The sequence below is a fragment of the Oxyura jamaicensis genome, chromosome 3 (genome assembly GCF_011077185.1).
Source record: "Oxyura jamaicensis isolate SHBP4307 breed ruddy duck chromosome 3, BPBGC_Ojam_1.0, whole genome shotgun sequence".
NCBI classification, from domain to species: Eukaryota; Metazoa; Chordata; class Aves; order Anseriformes; family Anatidae; genus Oxyura; species Oxyura jamaicensis.
The window spans coordinates 73,675,743-73,693,603 of NC_048895.1; positions in this window are offsets into that span (position 1 = coordinate 73,675,743).

Here is a 17,861-nt window from a genome sequence, read left to right on the forward strand (position 1 = left end):
TCACCATCTTTGTCACCCTCCTCTATTAGTAATTAGTATTAGTATTATTAAATTACATATATAATATATATATAATCATATATTTTATATATATTAATATATAATATATATATTAAAAATATAATTAATTAGTATTAGTAAACTAGTAAATTAGTATGATCTATTCTGCATCACCCAAACCCTTTGTGCTTTTCTCCTCTTAGATTCTTATCACCAGAGGCTGCTAAAAGGGGAGTTCTGATGAGGCATATTTTCAGGTCACTTAAGTGGTGCCACTTCCATCAGCATCAATAATAACTTGTAATGGACAGAAGGACACAGTCACCGTCTGAAACTTCAGTATCTTCATATGCCTATTCTGTAGGGAACCCATTTCTTAACTTCCTCTGTCAGTAATAGTGCAAATGAGAATGACAGGTAGATAAAAATAATTTCACAGTTTACCATTGCTGTTAGAAGTACCATGAAAGGTAGAGTTTGAGGTATTCAGGAAAACAAGGCAAACTTTTCCTTCAGTGCTATGATACTAAGTGCTATTTATAATTAGGTTCTGCTCTCTGGAATTGATGAGTAATGCTGAATTGATAAGAATAAATAAAATTATATGTATATAATACACCAATCCACGTTGGTTTATATTTTCATTTCTTGTCATGAAAATAGTAGAAATCTTGGAAGACATTATTGATTTTAAATTATAGTAATGGTACTTTATATCTGCTTGAGATTTTTGTTAAATTAGTATTAATAGTCATGTTAAGTCAGTACTCAGCTGAAGGTTTGATCTTGTTTATGTCAATGATAAAACAATAAATTTAAATAAAACACCCTGCCTCTCCGGAATTTTGGTAAAATGCTTAATTCCTATAATTTCAAGGACCATTGATATTTACATAATTAATATGGTTTACTTTTAATAGCACTTACACTGAACACTGAGTGTCAAAGACTGAATGACTGTACACCATGTGACATGAAAAAATTAATGTATTTCTGAATCATTCATCTAGTGGGAGAAAATGTGTAGAGCACTGCTGAATGTCCTCCCATTACCATCTAGTCAAAACATATGAGAATTGACATATGCAGTTGCTGAAATGTTTTTCATGAGGAAATGGTTGACACTTGAATCTTGGAAACAATATTTGAATGTGATTAGACTGTGCTTGCTCACAAACAAAAATAAGCACAGTCTAATCACACTACTTCCTCATTTTTCTCTGCGGTTCCTGGCTTCTTTCACATTTTCATGTTTTCTTTCTCATTCTGCTCTATTTCTTTAGGGTGTCACTTCCCTGGCATGGGTCACCTTTGTGCTGAAGTCCCTTCAGAGATATACCTCCTCTGACATGGCATGCCTCCTTCTAAGAGCTCATTGCTAGTTCTTAGCCAAATGAAATGTTTGCATATGCCTCTGTTTCTCCTTTGTGTCTCCTCTGTTTTTCTTCCTGCAGTGGTTGCCAGCCTTTCTTAACTGCCCGAGCAGCTCTCTCATGGGCTCTCCTGGCTGCAGTAGTTTGGGGGCACAATGGATTGTTTGCATCAGTGTCATTTCTGTCCGGCAGTGGCTGTGCCCAACACAGGTAGGTAGGTCATGGACACTTCCCACGCAGAGCCCTCTGGCAGCTCCCTGCCACCCCAACCCTGCCAGATGTGCCTGTTGCAGTGGATATGTTCTTTTGACCTTTGGAAAAAACAGCAAAATTTTATATGGTACTTTAACAGAATTTTGGGACCCCTAAATTCATCCACATTTGGTAGCTATGGGCATACCCACACAATATTATGTAGGTTATGTTTATACCAGGGGATGAAGCAACCTAGGGACCACTTGTCATGTAGTAGAAGAAAGATTAACTGCATTGTTGTGCTTTCTCCTGTGCTAACTGACTGTAGGATCAGGGAGTGGTTTGGGCCACCATACAGTGAATTATGGTCCAGGGTGTCATGTAGGTTCTGAACAGATTTATAAAGGGCAGATAGGCAAAAAAAATTGTCTTGATGTCTAGCCTAGCTTACTCAAGCAAATCTCTGCGGTAGACTTTCCGTAGTGGTACAAAGCATATCCTTGCTGGAGAACAAAGAGGAGGACTCTGTGCGTCAACGTTTTCCCAAGCAAAATCAATTATGGGTTTACTGGAGTGTTCCCTTGATTGATTTTCACTGCATCAGGCATGCTTGTCATGATGCCTGGGAGGAAAAATGATCTGGTCTCAGAAATTTGTGCCTTCTTTCTCAGAAAATGTTTTCCTATCCTTACCCATCAGCAGTATGTTCACAGCTTCTAGGATATGACCCTTGAATTTCTTATCACCTGCCCAGAGAAAACCTCGACACATGATTTCCCAGATCAGCATTGAATTTCATGGGATTGGAACACTTAATTATTGTTTCTGAAAACACATGCATAGTAGTATGGATCCTTTAAATGATAAGTATTTTCTATTTAAGTTGGTTAAAGTCAAATGAAGTAAAGCAAACCTCCCTTATACTACTTATGTTGTGTATTTCACTTCCTTAGCAGGTGCTTTGCCTGAAGAAAGCCGTCTGGTGAAAACATAAGCACAGCACCTGGTCAAAAAATTAAACAAACATGCTATAATCATCTAAACATGTGAGTCAAGCTCTTTTACTTACTTTTGACTTCCGTCAGCAGCCTGCAGCCTTTAAAGTGGTATTATAATTTGTAAAGCCAGTTCTTGTTATGGCTTGCTCATCCTGGCAAGAACCACATTCAAAAAATTATTTCCAATATTAAATTATAATGACTTAAAACTGGATGTGAGATATTTTTAACATACATAAAAACCCTTTCAGAATTTTTTGTTGCCTCGGGCTGAATGCTCTCCTATCATATGTTTTCTGACAGGATACAGTAAAACACTAGTGGCTAAAATTTCTAGATGATGGGGCTACATTCTGCAAAAGGGAGGTTTATTGATTTACAGTTGCAAACCTACTCCAGTACTTTGCAGCCCTTTCAGAATGGAAGCTAATAGCATAGAATTAGCTGAACATCTAAATGAGATCTTGAAATGTCTATGAAATATTACTCATGTATATTTTGCTGTAAAATTTCCTTGTTAATGTGAAGGTGATGACAGGTGTTACCAGGGAAACACAACTGTGGGAACATGTGTGAGGGTTTTCACCCACAATATGTTTCTGCAAGGATGTTCTGGAAAAGTTTATGGCACCTGGCAGCTGAGGCAAATATGCAGTGGCCAGGACTGGTGCAGTCTGTTGTTCTGAAGTGCTGCTTGTACTTCGTTGTGGTTTAACCCGGCTGGCAGCTAAACACCACACAGCCGTTCGCTCACCCTCCCCCCTCCCTCTCTGGGATGGGGGAGAGAAACGGGAAAGTGAAGCCTGTGACTTCAGATAAAGACAGTTTATTAAGATAGAAAATAATAATAATAATAGTAATATGTACAAACAAGTGATGCACAATGCAATTGCTCACCACCCACTGACCGATGCCCAGCCCAACCCCGAGCAGCCGGCCCCCCACCCCGGCTAGCCACCCCTAGATATTGTTCAGCATGACGTCAGGTGGTATGGAATACCCCTTTGGCCAGTTTGGGTCAGCTGTCCTGGGTCTGTCCCCTCCCAGCTCTTGCTGCACCCCCAGCCTGCCTGCTGGCAGGACAGAGCGAGAAGCTGAAAAGTCCTTGGCTTAGTGTAAGCACTGCTCTGCAGCAATTAAAACATCGGCATGTTATCAACACTCTTTTCATCCTAATCCAAAACACAGCACCCTACCAGCTACTAGGAGGAAAAATAACTGTCCTAACTGAAACCAGGACAACTTGCTCTGACTATGTACATTTATCAGTGCTGCCAGGTACCACGTAATGAGACATTGGAAAGCCCAGCAGAAGTTGGAAATCAAACCATCTATATGCATCTATATGCTTTTTTTTTTTTCTCACATGTTTTTTTGTCACCTAAAACTGAATAATCTTAATTTAATCTAGTCAGTTTTAATTTAAGATAGTCAGTTCCTTTATAATCTAAGACAATAGGTGCCCTCACAAATAATTTTTCTCATCTGTTTTTGATCCTGTGTTCGACTGAGGTATCCTTAGTTAGTATCTTTTTCTTCTTGTTCCCTATAAATTGAGTTACTATGAAGTAATAGGAGACCTGAAAAACTCTCTGTGGACTCTTATTTTAAATGAAATTAAGTTACTCTCAGTTGATGACAAGACAACTGAAATATTTTTATCTTGGGAGTTACTCTTCTGTAGACAGGACTTATGCAAGAGGGGCAGATGTCAATGAATCAAAGTGAATTGAGGATGTAAGGATTCAGGCACAGTTTTTTTTTTTTTTTTTTTTTTTTTTTTTTTTTTTTTAATTAATAAACTATTAGCTAGAAACCCTGTTTTGAGATGAATTTTACCAATAAAACACACCAAGCAGCTGGATTATATCTTCTACTAAAGTCTGACAGAAAAATTAAATCTGACCACCCGTGGTAAACTATAGGACAACCACTCAGGATACAAGGTGTAAGAGCGTTACATGCCTCTGCTATATGTTTTCTGCAGCCTTCAGTTTGGTATATATGAGCCAAAAGAGTCTTTGCAGACAAAATAAGGAAAGGAATTCTTCAAGTATTCTAGGCTTCAGGGAATGAGGGGCCCAGCATTTCCAGAACTCAGGTTATAACTATTAAAATTTAAGTGTGATTTTTTACTAGTGGAAACACAGATACTTGGGGAATATTTATGCATCTTAAATTTAACATCTTTTTTTTTTTTTTTTTTTTTTTTCCTTCCTTCCCCTCTGAAAAGACAGAGTTTGCATTTACTTATCTTAATTTAGGCTTAGTAAATTGTAAGTCTGTGTTTCTTGGTGATTGTAGCCGATACTAGTGGCTAATACCAGTACTGCCTAGATTTAACACCATAGAAAAGAAACCTAAAAAAGCCAACCATTTGTGAAATGGCTATCAAAGTTGCTTGGCTTGAAGTGCAATTTCCTATAGCATCATTTCTGAAAAAAAATAATTACACTTATTTCTCTAAGGTATGCGAATTATTTTGCATTCTTTCATTGTCTATCTAAAGAAAATAAAACACTGGATACTTCTCTTTACTGCTTTAGTCCAAATTTGTAAAGCTTAAGTATGCCTATATTTCAAACTAAATTCTTATCCATGTTGCAGTTTTTAAATGAATTATACTTGAAATAAAAGTGAAGAATGAGCATAGGTGGTCAAATGGGAAGTCAAAATATGTAAATAATGTTTGGTATGATAGATTATAATGACACATCATATTTACCAATCCTATAATTTATAATAATGTTATAGATTAATGAAAAGTAATAATGGCTGAATTTATTTTTCTTCCTTTGCATAGGTAATGGTACTATTAATACTGCTTTTCTGATCTCTCTTGCTCCTGTTATTCTCAGGAAAAAAATGTTTTTAAATTAATCTTTTTTTTTTTCCTGCTTTCACTTCTAGCCAGCCTCCCTAACTCGTGTTTAGGTGGAGTGAATTGAGTGAAACTGCATATGGTAGGGTTTAGTGGTACAAGCTTCCTGCAGCTCCTGCATCTATTTGGATGTAGGACTGTAGCATTGCTCAGCTCTTCCCTGGTAACAATAGTGAGAGAACATTGTGGTCTTCTCCCAGAGGAACACTCATGAACAGAGAGTTGTATGCTATTTGCATAGTATAAAGACCTGTCTGGCTGTGTATGGTTGTCTCTGCTTATTTTCAGATACTAGTCGTTAAAGAACACAGGGACAGGAACTCTTACGATAAGAAAATCTCTACCCTTCAGGCTAGCCTGTGACCTCAGTCCCGCCATCACATTAGGGTTAAAAGAGAAGACATCTAGAGCAGTTCCCCCTGCCTGCTCTGCACCAGAATCACCCTTAGAATTCCTTTGTGAATGTACAGTGAAAAATATCACAGGACCAATTCAGAGGAGAAGAAGTAAAAAAAAGACATTTCTGTTTTTATTTTTATCTTTTTTACCTTTTTTGTTTGCAATAATAAAGAAAAATACACAGCAGAAGAAATAAAGATGCTTTAAACAGAAATAAAAGTAATATCATCAACTGTGTTGATTATGATAGTTGTTACATTCTATTATATTTTATTTCTTTATTATTTTTATTTAAAAACTTAAGAATTAATAGAGTTGCCGAAATTACTCTCATTGTGTTAAAGCAACATCAAAATCATTTTATATCAGTAAGAATATCAAACAAAAAATTCTTTTCATGTTGCAGCATGATAAGGTGGTGTGGATTAAAGCTCATATAAAAATCAAATGTGTTTTTCCCCAGTACAGTGTAGTACATGACTGCACTACTTTTGATCGTGATAAGAAAGTATGGAAGTTTCGAGGTATCTCAGAAAATTCTTTGTTCCAGCTACTTTAAAAGTAATTTTTTATAAGTATGGGCTGGAATTTCTGTCAAAAACTGGACTGTTGTAAAAAATGTATATCCTGAGAGATGGAAATGCTTTGATACCACTTGCTTATTTTAGTATTTTAACTTTTAATATTTTTACACTTTTAAGCTGCAAAGCCCTCAAAATAACACAAGAAATATTGAATGAATGGGATTGGTTGGGCTTTGAGCAACCTGGCCTAGCGGAAGATGTCACAGCCCATGGCAGAGTAGGTTGGAATTAAGTGGTCTTTAAGGTCCCTTCCAACCCAAACCATTTTATGATTCTAATCTACTGTTGTGAAATTGAAAATCTTGTTTCAAAATATTGAAATGTTATTTTTCAACTCTCTTTATCAATATATTTTTTAAATAATCATTATTTCAAAAATATCTATTGTGATGGAAGACAATCTCTGTGATAGGAAAATATTCTACCTTCAATACTTGTGACTAACTGTGGTGTCAGCAGGAATGTAGCAGAGCCAGGAGTGAGTCAGATGGCTCTTACGCTGTCTGTTGAAAAAAATGCTAGAGACAGAAAAGGAATTCAAATGTGAGAAAAATCTAAATATATATATATATATATATATTTCACGCTTCCTTGTGCTGAATAAGTAGAATCCTTCCTCAGATTTTAAAATTGAGAAAACCTACAAGTTTTCCTAAAATCCAGAACCTGGGTCTGGACAAACCCTAATGCATTTTAAAAAATGAACAAAAGCAAAGTTTATACAATGTTATAAAGTTGTATGTACCTTTCAACATACAAGGTATTTTTATAAGAGACAGCCCATTTATAACCATTAAATTCCTCATCCAGGCTGGTGACACAACAGGGACAATGTGATTTTTACATACTTTTAGTTCCTCCAGTTTAATGAAGAGGAATTGCAAGATGGCTGTATCCCTGAAGTAATTCTTCAACAAGGGTAAGGCTGAAATAGCCAGTGACCCTAATGAGGAAAAATGAAAGGGCATCACCACTTAAGTCATCTCATTATTGGCTCTTAAAATGGAGATAAATGTGAGAGAGATAAAAAAAGCAGAGAGAGACCGACATGCATTTCAGTTTTGAGTTGTTACCTGCTGAGGCAGGATGCATGCCTGAGCTGGGTTGTGTGCACAAATTCAGAATTGTCATTACCAGCTGGCAGAGGTACTGGCATAGTCACTGCACTGACTACAGACTGCACAGCCAGAGGTGTGATCTCTTTAATCGTGCTCTGCTTGAACTCTTAATATAGTCTCAGATATTCTACCAAAAATAATATTCAGTTGCAAGAACTTCGGTTCCAAGTTGTGTGATGAGGGCCTTTCTTTAAATAGCAGCAGCTTGTGGGCAAGTTATGTGGTATTCAGGGCAAATAATCTCATGCAGAGGTGACATCTCTGAGCCTGAAACAGGCACAACTACTCCACACCTACACATGTGAACATACACATGTGTTTATTCTTTTATTGGAAGACAAAACTTTCACATCAATGGCCAGCTGAATGACGGAGATAATAGTCATTCTCTCTTCATGTGTTCTTCTGACTATAGACCAATTTAAACAAATTTATTGACCCACATATTTTTACATTAACATAGTGTATTCATTGGATTGTGTTCCAGCTACCAGTGGCCTAGGGGGGATGGGTTTCTTCTGGGGTTGCAAAGATATCCATTCCCATGTTTATAGGGCATTTGCACTTGTACCTCATGAAGAGATTTGAAACACCCTCCTTCCCCCTTCAGGTTTTTCCTTGTCACCTCACATACCATGTCTGCCCGAATTTTATGGGAATCATGAGGCATCATTTCTGACTCAAAGCATAAACTTACGCTATGACAGATATCTCCCCTTGTTTGTTCAATTGCTTCAGACAGTGAATCCCAAAATGTTCTGTGCCAAAAAAGAGAGGATATATATATATATATATAATTATTATTTATTTATGTATTTTTTTCCGCTAGTACCATGACTTACATTTGGGATGTATTTAGTGTTCAGAGTCTTTTTTTTTGGTTCTGTTAGTTTGTCTGAATTTATTTTTGCATAAAAACTAGAAGTTTAATTCTCAGTAAACCATAATGAGAATAGTCCAGCACTGAAGGTCATTCTTCTCCTTCCTCTTCAGAGAGAAAAGAGCCGTTGCTCTAAACTCTATCTTTTCCTCTTATGAACATGGATGTTTCCAAATTATACTCCTATGGTATTTAACCTCAAAACTCTTAGTTTGTATTTATCATTTGGAAGTAGAATGTGGCCATGTACCAGCATAAAACATATCTTCCTCAGTTATTTGCCCTTGGTGACTCTTCCTTGAACTTAGTTGCTTGTTGCTGTGTCCCCTCCCCTCCCCTCCCGTCCCCTCTCCTTCCCTCTCCTCTCCACTCCGCTCAGCTCTCCTCACATGGATCAAAAGCAATGGAAAAATCTTATCCTTTGAGTAAAATTGAGTTTTCCTGGAAAAGATTTTGACTTCTTGGTGACACTGATCCAAGGTACATCATAACAGATGTAAGTCAGCACAATGGACGTTTGAAGAAAAACAATAAAATAAAGTTTTGAGCTATACTAAGATTCTTTTTTCCTCTGTCCCCCTATTTTTCTTCTTTCTTTGCACTCTCTTAAGTGGCAAGAATTTGTTCTCTTGTACTGCTTTTGCTTCCATTGTTAGCTCTGCCTCAGTCTTATTTTGCACAGTCTCAGTATAGTTTTACATTTCCTGATGAAAGGAAGTGGTGGAATTTTGTTTATGACCAGTTTGGATTCTGTTTTCTTTTCTTGTAGGCTCCCTGTATGCATCTAAGATCTTTCTTTAAAAGGTTATTTATTCAATCCACTATGGAGTTCTTCACCCGATATTTCTTTCCTAACATATTTTCCTTCCAGAATTCCTTGGTCATCATCTTTGAAAAAAGTTGAAACCTCCTACTCCAGAATAAGAAAATTTCTCTTTTGGAATCAACAATTTAAATTACAGAATGTAATTGGGTTATTAGCCAGGATGGTTTGCTTACTGAGTGTTGGAAATGCACATAAAAGATCAGAGTATTTGAGTATCAGAGTATATTTCTGAATATTTGAAAGCTGTTTAGGATTAATAAACTTCAAGATTGCTCACATCCTAGATTGGATTTAAGTAAGTGAATCGACTGTAAAAAGGCTATTCAGTCTCTTTCACTGTCTTAGTTCTCATATCAATTGCTTTTTTTAGTTTGCTAGTGGTGCGGTTGAAAATGAACCAATTGGAAACAATTTATAGGATCATATCTTGTCACCGTGACTTTCAGAAAATCAGTAAATATTCATGGCAGGTAAAAAATTAATATGTCATTCCTTAAGGGTAGCCTTTGGTATTATAAAGACATGCGATAAAGATCTGCACTTATAAGAATAAATATATTCCCCGTATGCCAATAAAGACATGTGCATTTATGTCAAGACTGATTTTTGGACCACCGTGTATTGTTGCTACCCCAAATATTCCTGTAGATTTATGGATTCTGCTACCAGCACTTTTTAAAATTAAAAAGTGGAAGTGCTTGAGATATTCATTTATTGAAGAGCTCATTTTTCATACCCTTTCAAGAGATATGACAAGAAGCTTATTATCCTTGAGAAGTTGCCATTTAGTGTGAGTAGTGTCAGGATTTTACTATTTTGATGATTTAAGTGCCTGACAATTATTTTATAGTGTAGTGTAACAGTATACAAACTTTCAGATTTCTTAAAACAAAATAAAAGTTTTTAATGTTAAGCAAATTTTAGATGGAAGCAATGGGTCAGCTTTAAAACAACTAGAAATGATCCATAAAGTGGCCATTACAAACTTAATAAGTCTTATGCTGAATTCTATTGAAGGTATCTGTATTATTATTGTGAGGTAACTATAAACCATTTTCATTCTTATGCTAATCAAATTTAATTCCCAGAATATGTGAGCTCAAATAATTCAGTTCCTTAAATTCTTCATAGTTTTCTAATTGTAAAATCAACACTCATTAACTCCTTTAAATATAAATAAGTACACAATCAATAATAAGAAAGATAAATATATATTATTTTTTAAATTAGAATAGATATGACAGCATCAGGTATTTACAATTTTTACAACTTTATTAATGGAATCAAATCCACAAACAATTTAACCCAAGTCTAGTAATAGTTTTGCGGGGACTGTCACCTCCAATTCTCTGAGAAAAACAGAAAGACAAGAATCATCCAATGTAAGACAGTCTGCTGCTGATATTTCTTTCAAAGTAGGCAGGAGACCTGCAGGAGGAATTAAGCACAGAAAAATGTATCCATGTTCACAAAGAATGTATTGATAAAAGTCATGCAGAGACTTCCAAGGTCAAAGACGGTAGACAAACATACATCTTCTGTACCACCAGCAGTGGACAAGGAGATAATCACTCACACCCAGAAACACTGACCTCTCTAGAGGCAGATGGTGTATCCCACCTCTGACTTCTATCCCCCAATATGGCAGGACGTGACAATCCAATTTAAATGCGAAAAGAAAAATCAGAAGCAACAAAGACTAAATCTGAAGGATGCAAGAGCATACGGTACAGAATAATGATAGAATCTTCAGATTATTGAAATGCTGTTCAAGAATCCAGCCGTCTCTTAGAAAAACAAGACCAAACCAACCAACCAACCAACCAACCACCACCAACAAAAAAACACCAACAACAAACAAAACAGCTGTCTATAACTTCAGGACATGCTTATCGCTGTTACTGTTTCCCATGGCATGATAGTGGCATTTTTCTATTATCTTTATCTTAAACCCAGGATGTCAAACAACTTTAGAGCTTGAACATAAAGGTAAAATGACCTCAGGACTTGGAGCTGGTAAAGAACAACAAAACTATAGGAAATGACACAGCATAAAAAGAGGCATGGCATAAATTATAAGAGAAGTGAAAATGGTTAGGAGAAAAGAGGCAATGAAACAGAAATTTTAGAAAGACAAAGAAAAAAATGGGGGAGGGGAATATTTAGGTAGGTGCACTATGTGATCAGGGAAAGAATACACATGGAAAAATGCAGTTAAGTAAAGGACAAACAAATTAGTAAACTTCAGCTCCAGATTAGTAAACTGATATGGCCATATCAGTGTATAAAAGATGGGAAAACTACATGTTGGAGTCACTCAAGCAAAGCAGATGTGTGTGGTGTTAAATTATGTTATTTCCATGTATGTTTTTAAACAGAATTGTGATAAAAATTGAAAGAGAGTAACAATGCACAGACCAAAAATGTTTTAAGCTTTGTATGTTTGGAAATAGCCTGCCAGAGCTGTTGATGCATCTCATGGGAATTTTAATTCTGGGTCCTTGATGTCTCATATGATAGACTAAATTGTATGATGATCTCATGATGAATTATTGATTTATGATGTTTAAAATTCTGGGGTACTATATTGTCAATGGGAAGTGGTAATAACAAGTCTATGAAATATAATCTTGCTCAAAAATTCTACAAAAATAATAGTGACAGAAATAGCTGCCGCTTTCAATCTGAAATTAAACATTTTGGTCAGATTTAAATGAAAGGTTTCATTTTAATTTTCTTCATGTAGAATTTATTCAAAATATTAAAGCTACTAGTCATATGTGTGTACAAGTAAAACGGGAGATGTTTCTTTGGTGCAGTTAGAGCTCATTGAAGATGAAAAAAAAACTCATATTATTTGTGAGAACTGTAAAATTGGCATAGAATGGAGACTACAATTAAAACTATTTACCACGTGGTTATTTCTTGCAAAAATCTTTATTGCACTGCAAAAGTCATTTCTTATTCTCTTTTGCCCATTCTCTTCATCCTCCATGTTTACTATTGTATCTATTTCTTCTATTTCTTCTAGAGGGGTTCCAGAAATAATCCCAGCCATTAAAACAAAACAAAACAAAACAAAACAAAACAAAACAAAACAAAACAAACAACAACAACTTTAAGCTATGTTCTCTTACAATTTTTATAAATTTATTGTAGTAGTTTTAAGTATCTGACTAGTTATATTTCTAATGTTTTGAAATAAAAATGTGAAGAGAACTGCCAAATATGTCCAGCATGGAATATTTGTAAAGCTCTTTGTGAATTGCAAAACAGCAAACAAGCAACTTAAGTAGAGCTGGGTTAAAAACACTAACACCTTAAAAATATATTAATAACTAAAAAAACCAAACATATGAAGTCTTTTTTTTTCTTTTTTTTTTTTTTTTTCACAGTGAGTTTTTTTTTTTTTAAAAAAACTTTTTCTAATGCACACTAAAAGGAAATTCTTAAGGGAAACTAGAAATGAACTGAAAATAATTGCTCATTTTAAAGGGACAGGTGCATTTTTGCTCTGAGATGACTTTTTATTACTGAAAATAATTATCATAAAACCTTTTTTTTTTTTTGTGGTGTTATTGTTTATTAGATTGGACATTAAAATGTATAATTTGTGTATTGATCCTTACATGTAAATTGATTCAAAACACGTTTTTTTAAAAATGGTTTATTTAATTTTCATAGTGAAGTATGTTAACCATGCTTGCAAAATATTTCAGAAGTAATTTTGTAACTATCGTACTTAATATTATGTTCAAATATCTATTTCTCAGTAATGTGTATGTGTTTTTCACAGAAGAGTCATTGCTTTGACTAAAATTTAGATGGAATTGTTTTAGTTTTTCATATCAGCCATTATGAAGAGCTGAAAAAACTGTTTTTTTGGTTACTCTTAAACTACTTACATTAGGATTTGTGTATAGTTATCACCTTTGAAAGTCAAATAATTGATAAATATAAAGCTATTACAGAGAACCTTTTTCAACTGTTGTTCTTGCAGTGTCTAGCTTGTGGACTCCCTGTTATGTTACAGAATGCTTACCAGAGTTGAGTGCACATATTCTTACTCTCACTAACTGAGACTAGGGGTTCACAGAAAGTGATAACCTCTAGAGGGTTAATAGGGTTAATAGAGGGTTAATAATAGTTGATATACAGTTCTGGATGCAAACAGACACGAATTCTCTGTGACATGATTTCATACTTGGTCAGCCTGGAGCACTGAGAGTGATATAACCTTTGTTTGTACTGTGTTTAATTATAGGTGTAATCAAAATATCCCAATATGAAATACCTAGGACAGGAATAACTAACAGCCTAATGATAGCTTGCATGACTCACCCCACAAAAGGGTATTTTAAAAACTCTATCCTGCCTGCCAATGCAGGGAAAATGTAATCTTATTTTTTTTCCACATGTCCAAACCATTGGAGTAGCAGATTCTGACATTGCATTTTTCTCCTGTTGAATTTATACACTAGCTACATAATTAAATATTAAATAGGTTAAAAGAAAGCCAAAAGACAACTCCAGAAGCACTGAGCCTGCAATGTGTAATAGTCATAAGGTTTAGGGATTTCTCCTGGAATTACAGAGATTAAGGTGCAAGTCCTAAATCTGTATGGCTATATACATACTAAGAAATTCAATGTGCTCAAAACTGTTTACTGTCTCTGAGGGTAGTTTTCAGTTGTTAGGATTACAGCTTGGACAGTGTTGACTTTACGAAAATGTTGTTAAATGTCCTTCTAAAAATGCAGGTGGTGAGAAATGAGGTATGTTACCTGGAACTCATTTGGAAGTATGGATGCAACCAGATTGTTTTCTGACTGGTGGGAGGCAGGTACCCACCTCATCCATAACAGTCCTTTCTGCAGCTGTCTGTTGTATATACTGGGAATGACTCTGAACAGAGCTCAGCAGAGCAAGGAAATAATCTGAGAATTGAAGATTTGGCATATTTTCTATATACCTACTAGCAGAAATGCAAACAATTACAGAGCTAAAGAGAGGCCATCGTGATGTCAGTTATAAAAAGAGAGTAGCAGGAAGTTCCTAAAGATACATTTAGATCATGATCTTGTTTCAAAACTGCAAGCTCTAATTAGGAATTTATATATCACATTTAATTTATGAGTATTTTATTTATCTGCTTCCTGATTTACTCAAGCTGAGAAGCTTTCTAAAGGCCTTATAAGCTGTTGCTTGAAAAAGAGATAAAGCTGTGCTGGCTTCTCTGCCAACACAAGTTGTAAGAAGCATTGTGCTGAGGCAGTGCTTATTAGTTGCAAACTGGCCCCTGTTGTATAAATGATGTTTCCAGTTATATGAAAGCAAGTATATAATTATGATGATAATTGCTGTTTTAATATTTGACTGATATAGTTTTTTATTAAATAAATTACCTTTTATAAATATTTAACTCTGCGATCTCTCTCTCTCTCTCTCTTTTTTTTTTTTCTTTAATTTAAAGGAAGAAATTATGTGGCAGCTGTCCATTACTACAGATTTCCTTCTGGTTTTTTATCTGTTTTAGAATGTCAGAGAATTGGAGTTCCAGTTATTCATTAATATTTAAGAGGTAAAAATCTACTTCTTATCTCTTTGATTAATCCAGCCTATTGTGCTACATAGCATCAATCACAAAACATTTCACAGTGTAATGAATTACTATGTGACTGCAGGAAACCATAAGGGATATTAAACTAAATTTAATCTTATTAACTAACGATATTCTAAACTAAATGCAGAAGATAGAGTTTCTCAATAAATAGCAGAGTGGAAAGATTTCTCTGGAGTTTCTGATAGATATTCTTGCTGCACACATTTCGTGTGAAGGACATAACCACGAAAAAAAATAATAAAACAATATAACTTTTCCTGCAAAGAAATACCAGGCTCTGGTGAAACAGTTTTGAAAAAAAGCTAATATTCAGAAGCTTTACTCAAAAGCCTTACAGTTTAGTGATTGACTTCTTGTGAACTTTTTTTTTTTTTTTTTAATAATTAATTCAATTTTGGGTAATACAAGCATTAATTAATTGTAGGATAGGTTCACCTAAGACCTTGCTCATCTCTCTATGTGAAAGCTTTCCCTAGGCATCACTCTTAGGGAAGGTTCTCTCTTGCTCTTTGGTAGTAGCAGGTGTACAGGAGTGAATACACCCCATAAAGGTGACCGGAGGATGTCAAGCCTATTAATATTTGAAGAAGGTTATAGAAATTCCATGCACAGAAAAAGACAAAAGAAAATCCCTTAAAATGAATTGTCCTTTCCAGTCAATGTTTAAACAGATATGATTTGTATGGATAGTCAGGTTCTTTACCATCCATTGCCTGAATTATGCCTCCTACTTCCGTAAACAAACATACATACATAGCAGAAAATGGAGCACGGAAAATTTGTTCTGTGAACACATCTGTTCTTTTTCAATGCATCTGCTTAAGAGTTTTTCTCTGCACACACACACACACTCACACACACACTTTCAGTAGGTAAGAAAGAAGTATAATAGGCTGGTTTGTAATAGCTTTCCACAGTCATACCAGAAGTAAGGTAATTATTAGAATCCCAGAGTTCATTTGGGTTTAAAATTGTACCTTTCCTGCAATAAGTATTGAATAATGAGCCCTGAAACCCCCAAGTTTAAATCTACCTTGTTTTAATTTTACCTTGAGTTTTTAAAAGCTTATTTGTGTGTAGGTACAGAGTTTAACAGAAATCCTGGACTATTGTGACTTTTGCTTGAATGAAGGCTACCCTGCTGTGTTTGCTGAAGGAAGATTAGAGAAAATTGGCATTAATAAATTATGAAGCAGTTAAAATAAAACTGCAGGCTGGCAGAACAACAGAGTAGAGTACAAAATCAGCAAGACAAAACCTACACATTTTACATCTCTATGGCTCCAAATATGAAATAGGTGTGCAGTGCCTGGGATGCACACTTGTGAAACTGAACATTTCTGATTAACTGTGATCATTGTTAGTGCATTTGCCAAATTTTCAGGCAGAAGCAGAAAGCTGAGTGCTCTTAGTTTTTAATGAATTCCAAGGGAACAAAAGCAGAATTTTTGGAAAGCTCATCTCATGGGACTGTTGCTAGCATAGACATACCACATAGTGGTATGCCCACAGAATCCATATCCTTTTAAGTTTTGAAGTAACAAATGGAAAAAAAAAAAAAAAAAAAAAAAGATTGAGCAACACAAAAGGGATATTTCTGAAGTTCAGAGGGTGTTGGGGGCTATTTCTGGAAAGAACTGTTTCCAAAACAATATTTCACATTTGGGTCTAACTCTATCCTGTAACACCATATTCTGGTCTAATTCTAGTATATTCATATCTCATCCTGTAACACCATATTCTTGCTAACTGAAAAGTGACATAATTAAAACCATTTGAAACGGTCCACCTAGGCTATAACTACATACATTTTGTAATAACATTGAGCATTACAGTAGCAAATCAAGCAGACATCTATGCATGTTTCCTTATTTACCATAATGAAAAAAAACATAAACTATTCTGCAAGCATTTGTAAGGTATTAATCCATAGGCAGATTTCTGTTATGTGGTGAAGAGGCACTGTATAGGAGGATTAAGTGGTATGAAGCCATACTCTTTTCTTCTGTCAAAGAAGTTATATGGACAAGGCTATGCCAGATTACTGACTTCTGTCAGAGAAAATTTAACAGAATAAACAGAGCTTTTTAGTGTAAACCTGAACAGCAAGTCTTAAGTTGTTTATGTTCTTGTGGACATAGACCTGGTTACCCCATTACCATTTCTGGACCTTTAAATACTCTGTAAAGCAGAAGAGCATACCTGAAAGAGCACTTCAACCACAACATTCTTTCACACCAGCTAAATTACAAAACTGAGCTTGATAGATAGAATTACTTTTCACCATCCTGTCCCCTGCACGTGGCTTTTGAACAGGATTCAATATGATTTAGAGATCTAGATTAATTAGTGGAACAAAGGAGGTTCAGCTGGGGACCTTTGTTTAATGTTAATGGCAGCACTTAGCCGTTACAAAAATTATAAAATCACTTTAAGTAAGTGTATTGGGTTTACATGCTCTTCCTACTAGATGGTGATACAGGGCCCAGCTGTTTGAAATCTCTACTTCATATCAGCTGTAAAACTATACTAAGTATTAAATAAAGTCTGTACACTAAGCAAATGAGTAAGTAATGCGGCATAAAATTAACTAATAATAAAATCAAATAATAGTTTAAAAATCACTAGTGTGCAGTTTATATGCAAATCTCCTTAACTTGGGTTATGAACAGAGTCCTACCATGGTGAGGCAAAAGTTAGAGACAGGGAGAAAGGCTGTATTACAGTATCAACTTGATGTATGGCGAAGAGATAATGGATGCAGGTCTGTTTTAAGAAACAGTTCTACCTTTTCTAATGAGGTTTTGCAGTCTTTTCAGAGAAGCTCATATATATGCTTCATATACACTTGATATGATTTGTTTTGGTGCTTTTTTTTTTTTTTTTTTTGGTCTGGAAGGATTATCTATCCATGTTTCTTCTTCCTTCATCCCCATTTCTTCAAATTTTGAGCAGTTCAGCAGTTAGAACAGTTATGGAAATAA